Raw genomic sequence first — 7,710 nt, forward strand, 5'->3', positions numbered from 1 at the left:
GGCTGGAAGAAACCTGGATTGTATCTGTTCTACATGAACTGATTACATTTTAATTGCATTTACCATATTCCTTATAGATTTTGTTTGATATAATTAAACCAATTAAACTTATAACACACTCACAGAAAGTGCTAAGAAAAAAAAGAGTAAAGAAAAACTATATTTTTCACTACTTGATAATGGTTTGAGCTTTTGTAGTTCTAGATTAGACATCATTGCAATTAATTGAGTATAATTAAGAAGTAAAGCTATGTTGTTACTGTGGTCACTCATCAAGTAGTGTGATAGCAAGTGCTGAAGCACTGTTGACTGAAACACTATTAAGGAGATGTTTCGATGTCATTTATCGCAATAGATACTCATCTGACTTAGGGTTCCAAGGACAAAGCTATAGACACAATGAGTATTCAAATGTTAATTGAAAATTCTAATAATATTATAAGGATGTGAAATTAAAAAAATTATCTCAGCTGTGCAGAAGTTGGCAAACGTTTCATTTAAGAGCTATGTAGTTTCTGTTGCAACTGTTCGACTTCACCAAGGTGGTGTGAAAAGAGCCACACAAGACACCAATAGAACTTTACTCACTGCAACAGGTAGACAACCAGCAGTCGCAGTTTACGCAACAGCGTGTCCTTGAGAAGTAACCTCTAACCTAGTGATTGTTATAAACTGCATTCATTCTTAGAAGAAAACATGTCAGAAGTGAAAAGCAGGTCTAAGGGTGGAATAATCTATTTCTCTACCCATTTTAGGTTGTCCAGCTGGGGCCCCATAAATTAGACTGGCAAAAGACAAACTGACAAGAGAACAAACGTTTGTGAACATGGGATGAGTAACTTGAATGTTTGGTTTATCTTGGACTTATATAATATTTTAGCAAAGGAACAGCAAAGAGAAGGGACCAGACAAAGGAAAAAGGCCTTGAGTCTCCAGGGGTATTAAATTGTCAGAAGGAAAATATACGAGAAAGGAATGAAAGATAAGGGCTAGCTAGCAAAGCTTGTTATATAGAGTCTTCTGGTGCAGATTCCAGGCTAATAAGGGTCTAGAATTATCTCTGCTGATGGACTCTTGTCCTTCCTGGTAGAGAGGGATAACTTTGTAAATTTATGTCCTGTTTTTGGCAAATAGGAGGAGAGCAGAGAACTTTTCCTGAGGTTGCTGCTGCTTAGTTGCCTTCAGCTCAAAATAATTCTTATGCCAAAGAGGCATATTTTGGGGCAACATATTCTGGTTACCTTTATTGGTTAGCATTGTATTTTGGCAGGGGCATGTGACGCATCACCAACAGTCCCTGATATATAACACTATTCTAAAAGCAAGCAAAAGTTGGATTTAGTTTGGGAACAAAATGAAAGGCTCTATTCTATTTGGTCTTTCTTTGAGTTTGTCGATACAAAATAGATTCACCCAAAATTTGAAAGAAACAAGGCAGGAATTGATGAATACTGCTTTGTTTTTCCTTCTTTTAGAAACTGATATAAAGGGCTGGGTGCGGTGGCTCACGCTTGTAATCCCAGCACTTTGGGAGGCCGAGGCGGGTGGATCACGAGGTCAGGAGATCGAGACCATGGTGAAACCCCGTCTCTACTAAAAATACAAAAAATTAGCCAGGCGTGGTGGCGGGCGCCTGTAGTCCCAGCTACTCGGAGAGGCTGAGGCAGGAGAATGGCATGAACCCGGGAGGCGGAGCTTGCAGTGAGCCGAGATTGCGCCACTGCACTCCAACCTGGGCGACAGAGCGAGACTCCGTCTCAAAAAAAAAAAAAAAAAAAAAAAAGTGATATAAAGCAAGGGTTAATCAAGACCTTTCAAAGAGGTTCTGCTTAAAAGTCAGCAGTTTCTCTGCTCATTATCTCCTGAATGAGACACACACAAATAAGTCACTGTGCCTATATTTTAAGAGATTAGTGTGGCAAACTCCTGAGATGCCAACAGAAACTTCAAAGTGACATTATTTTATGACTGGTTTAGGGGAAAGGATGTCGAAACTAAGACATCTGTGAAAGCATTTGCTACACTGATAATGGAAACCCCTTCCACATGTGTTTTGAAATCTGGGAGATAATTGTCCAAGCAGAAGCTCTGTTTCAAGTAACCGTCCAGCCTCCAAACTGAAGAAAGCTGTTCTAATTCAGACTCTAAGCCATTAACTTTCTTCTGGAAGGTCGTGTGCCCATCATTGATATGAAAACATTTCCTGTCCTTATGGCCTCACAGCCCTGGGCTAATCCAAACTGCTCTTTCATTCCTTGCATAAAACCTTAACATCACTTTCTTCTAATCCATGAAATGCAGTTTCTAGGGCAATGCATTTTCTCTACTTTGAGAGGGGTAACGTCAGCTACAGATACAGATATCATTTGAGTTTTTTCTCCATACATGAAAAGTTTGCTTTCCATGCTGGCAACCACGGTGATGCCCTCTGTGTTTGGAGAAGACTCCTGTTTTAATCAAATCTTTAAAAAATATTATTTGCACATTAAATGAAATAAAACACTCTCCAGCTTCTCTCCTTTGCCCTTGCAACTGTGAACACACTATGCCTACAAAGCTATGTCTCACCTTACAAGTCATTAAATGTAATAACTAAGCCTCTACAGCTATTGTCCTCAGGAAAAAAAAAAAAAAAACACATCAACATGAGCAGAATATATTCAGTTTTGAGGCTATAAGTGCTCCTTGCAAATGTTTAAACATCTCCATTCCTTAGAATAGATACACAAAGCAATTGTAGATGCCTTCATTCTTCTATGCTTGTTCACACAATTTACTAATTCATGTAACAGGTCATCCAAAATGGGTCATTCAGTTATTGGCATAATTATCCAGGTTCAGTTGTTAATATAATTAGGGGTAATGTAAATGTGAGCAATTTTCCAAACCATAATTAATAGGGCACAACAATACACAGAGAAATAAAACCCACTATTTTCCTAAATTGCTAGTCTAGTGCTCATTAGAGTAAGCTGTGTGGGAGCATTTGCCATGCACCAGGCCCTAGGCAGGGGCTTTAAACAGATCATACCATTCAGTCCTGGACAGTCCCCATTGTACACATCAGAAACTGAAGCTGACAGAGGTTGAGCCCTTTGTTCACATAAGCGGTAAGTGGTAAATTAAACCTTTGTAGTTGGGTCTGTCTGATTTTGATCACTGTGCCATAGTATCTACTCCTAGATTAAACTTTTGAAAATAAATAAATTGTTTGGAGTTCCGGGGCCATCCTTTCTGGGACTATTTATTTGGATATGTTCTTGAGGGAAAATGAAAAGAGGACAGGAAGTTGAGGGAAAGACCCCTGCCTCCTGGATGCTCTTTCTACCACCTCTGTGGGCTTCGCTGCCTCTTCTCACTCATCCCTTCCATGGAGAATGGTCAATCTGATCCACTACACTGCAGAACAGGTTACTCCACATCTGCTAGGAAGTAGTGCCGCCGTATGCTAAGAGTTTGTTGATAGAGACAGCATTCCCTCTCACTTATCCTGGGGCCACTTTGTAAAATGTGGCTGCCCTGTCATCACTCCCTTTTCACTAGCAGGCCTTCTGCCAAGAGGGGAAGCCCATTAAGACTGAGGCAAATTGCACCCCACATTCAGACATCTGAAATCACACCTAAAGGAGTCTTTTTATGTGACTTGGGCTGTCTGTGGTATACTTTGGGCTACAAATGGCCGCGCAGACTGGGGAACAGTGAGAGAAAAAGAAGCAGGTGCAAAGAGAAGTAGAATTGAGAGATGGAGAAAGAATAGCTGAGTCCATCCATTTTCTACTTTCCTGAACTCGCAAGGCATTCTTGCCTTGGTTTCCGAGAGACGCAGGGTAACCTGACAATAAAATCCCCATGTGGGTGTAAATGATCTTTAAGTGGTTTTTATTTGTTTCAATGGAAGCTTTCTAAGGGATATACTAATCAATGTTCAAAATGTCCCCACTAGTAAACTCTTGGAGTAAACTTGAATCTCTGCGAGGTCCTTAGCACAGATCTGCAATCCGCTCACTTGTTCTCTGGTCCATTCTTTTGAAGTCACCTTCCACGGCTACACGATGCTTCTCAAACATCTTTGAGACAGTCAAACAGTCTGAGAAATATTTTTTAAATCATTTAAAACTTATGGGAATTCTGATTAATATACATTCCCAGCAAGAGTTATGGTTCTTAGATGCAGCAGTGCCAGGATATTTTTTCCTATAATGAGATTCCCAACAATTTTTTTTTATACAACTAACTGCTTCTTTAAATTTTAATGATACGGAATTTACATGTAAACCTTTATTCAACAAATCATCTTCGTGGATGGATATTTTCAGCACTAGTGTTATATTTTACAATGCAAAATGTAAACACTTTACTTTTTATGCTTTCTTTTAGTGTTATGAATTATCTGAAAGAATGTTTTATTGATTGTTCAACCATGGCTTATGCCCTTTTATTCCTGGAAAGATAAATTTTTTCTGCATTAGTAATCTCCTTCTTGGAAATATTTAATAATGAGTAATGACAGAGTATGTCTCAATGAACCAAGCCCTAAATGATGGTTCTTCAATATGAAGAAAATCTACAAGCATATAGTAAAATGTGAGGGACTCTGGAAGGAACATATCATATGGTAAGATGAGGAGAAAAGCTTGAAGATGTTAAATTTTGGAGTTTCACAGCTCATTAATTCATCAGATGTGTTCTATGAGCCAGACACACTAGGTGCTGAGATACAAATATTAACAGAGGAAAAGCTCATAGCCTAGGCAAGAAGACTCAAAAATAGAGTGCAGACTTAAAAGCCTCTCTTGTAGCTCACTGCAGCCTCAAATTTCTGGGATAAAGTAATCCTCTCACCTCAGCCTCCCATGTAGCTAAGATGACAAGCATGAACCACCATGCTTGGCTGGTTTTGTTTATTTTTTTGAGACAGAGTCTCGCTTTGTTGCCCAGGCTGGTGTGTAGTGCCATAATCTCAGCTCACTGACACCTCTGCCTCCCAGGTTCAAGCAATTCTCCCACCTCAGCCTCCCGAGTAGCCACTAAGCCCAGATAATTTTTGTTTTTAGTAAAGATGGGGTTTCACCACGTTGACCAGGCTGGTCTCGAACTCCTGACCTCTGCCCGTCTCTGTCTCCCAAAGTGCAGGGATTACAGGTCTTGAACTCCTTGTCTCAAGGGAGCCTCCTGCTTTGGCTTCCTAAAGTGCTGGAATTATAGTTGTGGGTCACTGTGCCTGGCCTGACAGCCAATAATTTTTTATAGCTATTTAAAAAAAGGAAAAAAATTATATATACCTTTACTTTATTGTTTGTGGGAATAATTTCTTTGTAGATCAAACTTTGGTATTATCCTTCTGCTTCAAGAAATTAATTTGTCTTGTAATGAATGTTTAATTGATGAATTTTCTTTGATTTTACTTGCCTGAAAAATATTTTCCTTATTCTTAATTTTTAAAATACAATTCGTGACTGTAGAATTTTGGAATAACAATTGTTTTTTCTTTTCACAATTTAAAGATGCCACACCATTGTCTTCTAGGTTGCATAATTTCTTATGAAGAGTTTCCTCTAATTCTTACCTTTATTCTTTTGTAATGCTTTCTGCTTTGGCAGACGTAGCAATTTGAATACCAAGTATCCCAGTGTTGTTCTTTCCTTTTTTTTTTTGTATTTATCTGGCTTGATGTTTGCTAAACTTCTCGATATTTTCATTTTACTTGAAAAATTCTCAGCTGTTATCTCTTCACATATTTGTTTTGGCCCATGTTCTCTCTCTTTGCCTTCTAGAATTGTAATTACATATAAGTTACACCTTTGGGTGATGTTTCACAGCTTGTGGATGCTCTGTGTCCCTACCCCCAACCACTCTTTTTATTTTTTCCATTGTGTTTCAATTTGGGTAATTTCTTATTTTTATTTCAGTAGCTTTGGGGGCACAAGTGATTTTTGGTTACATGCATGAATTCTACAGTGCTGAATTCTGAGATTTTAGTGCACTCATTACCTGACTATTATACATTGTACCCAATACGTAGTTTTTTATTCTTTACCTCTCTCCTACACCCCGCTTCTGAGTCTCCAAAGTCTATTATATCACTGAGTTTGGGTAATTTCTATTAAACAGTTTTAAGGTTCACTGATTCATTCCTCAGTTGTGTCATGTTGACTGATGAAGTTGTTAGAGGCATTCTTCATCTCTCTTAGCATATTTTTTATTTCCTATGCGGTAGGCAAAACAATGACCCCTAAAGATATCCATATCCTAATCTCTGGAGCCTTCAAATATGTTATACAGTTAATAGGAATTAAGTTTGCAGATGGAATTAAGGCAGCTAAACCAATTAATTTGAAATAGAAAGATTATCCTGGATTATCTGGGTGGGCCCAATGTAGGGGTTCTTCAGTGTGAAAGAGGGAGGTAGAAGAGTCGGAGCACTATAAGCCAAGTTATTCCTAGCTTCCATGATAAAAGAAGGCATGGAGCAAAAGAACGAAGTCAACCTCTAGAAGTTGGAAAAGGCAGGAACAGTTATTCTTCCCCGAGAGCCCCTAGAAAGCACTATTATCCTGCCAATACCTTGATTTTAGCCCAGAAAGACACATTTTGGATCTGACATGCAGAACTATAATATAACACATTTGTGTTCTTACCAATTTGGTGGTAATTTATTACAGGTACATGTTGTTCATAGTTATTTTGTATTCTCTTAGGGATAGTTTCAATATCTATATCATCTCTGTGTCTAATTCTGTTGATTGCTTTTTTCTATTGGAAGTACTTTCTGTCTTTTTTAATTTTATAATTTTTGATTGATGTTCATAGTGTACATGACAATATATTAGACATTGTAGTAAGTAGCATTTATGCCTGGAAATGGGCATGCTTATTTTCTGCTATGCTATTAGTGATGAAGTAGGGAGGATTAAGTCAATCTAGTTAAAAGTCAGTCTGGATTTGCAATTAGCTGTTTCCATGTCTGCCTTCAGTGTACTGCTGTCTTCAAATACCTCCAGCGTTACCTTGTGCTTGGATTCTGGATAACTTTCCTGAGCATTTTTCTCAATGTTCCTCCCCAACCACAGCTCCAAGTTTGCCTTTGTATTTAGACCTAAGAGAGGATCTAGTTTCAGTTTCCTTTTCTTTCCCCCAAAGTAGAAATTCCTTGTTACTTGGTGCTTGGCAGCCTGGACGACAGAGGTGGAGGGATTCTGTTTTCCTTGTTTAGTCACTGTCTTAGGCTCTGTGTCATGGTTTCAGAGGTAGAGTTTCCAAGTGACCCTGCTCATCCCAGCAGTAGGGGAGCTTTAATTTCCTGGGTCCAGGATGGTTTTCTGCAACTTTCTGAGGAGTAGAGAACATTTACTTTTACCCTCCCACCAATCATTGTGAGTCTTCATCAAGTCTCTGGTTGATAGTGCTTGTTGCCTTTCTTCAGAGGCAGAAGCATTTGTTACTTATGGGAGAAGTAACTGGGTGCTGTTTCATTCTCTCCTGCAGCAGCTTCACCATCCTCCAGGACTGCAACAACAAGTGTTCTCCTCTCTTTGATGCTGCTCCTTCTCATGGGCACGCAGTAGGTTGTTGGAGGAAAACCTACAGTGGACTATCAACTTTCCTTGGGTCTATAGCTCAGTGGTGTTCCATACAATCGCTTTATCTGACTCTCACTCCTTAAGCAATCGGATACAATTTTTAGCTGAATTGTTCCTACCCACATATATT

This window comes from Symphalangus syndactylus, chromosome 2, assembly GCF_028878055.3.
Source record: "Symphalangus syndactylus isolate Jambi chromosome 2, NHGRI_mSymSyn1-v2.1_pri, whole genome shotgun sequence".
Taxonomy (NCBI): domain Eukaryota; kingdom Metazoa; phylum Chordata; class Mammalia; order Primates; family Hylobatidae; genus Symphalangus; species Symphalangus syndactylus.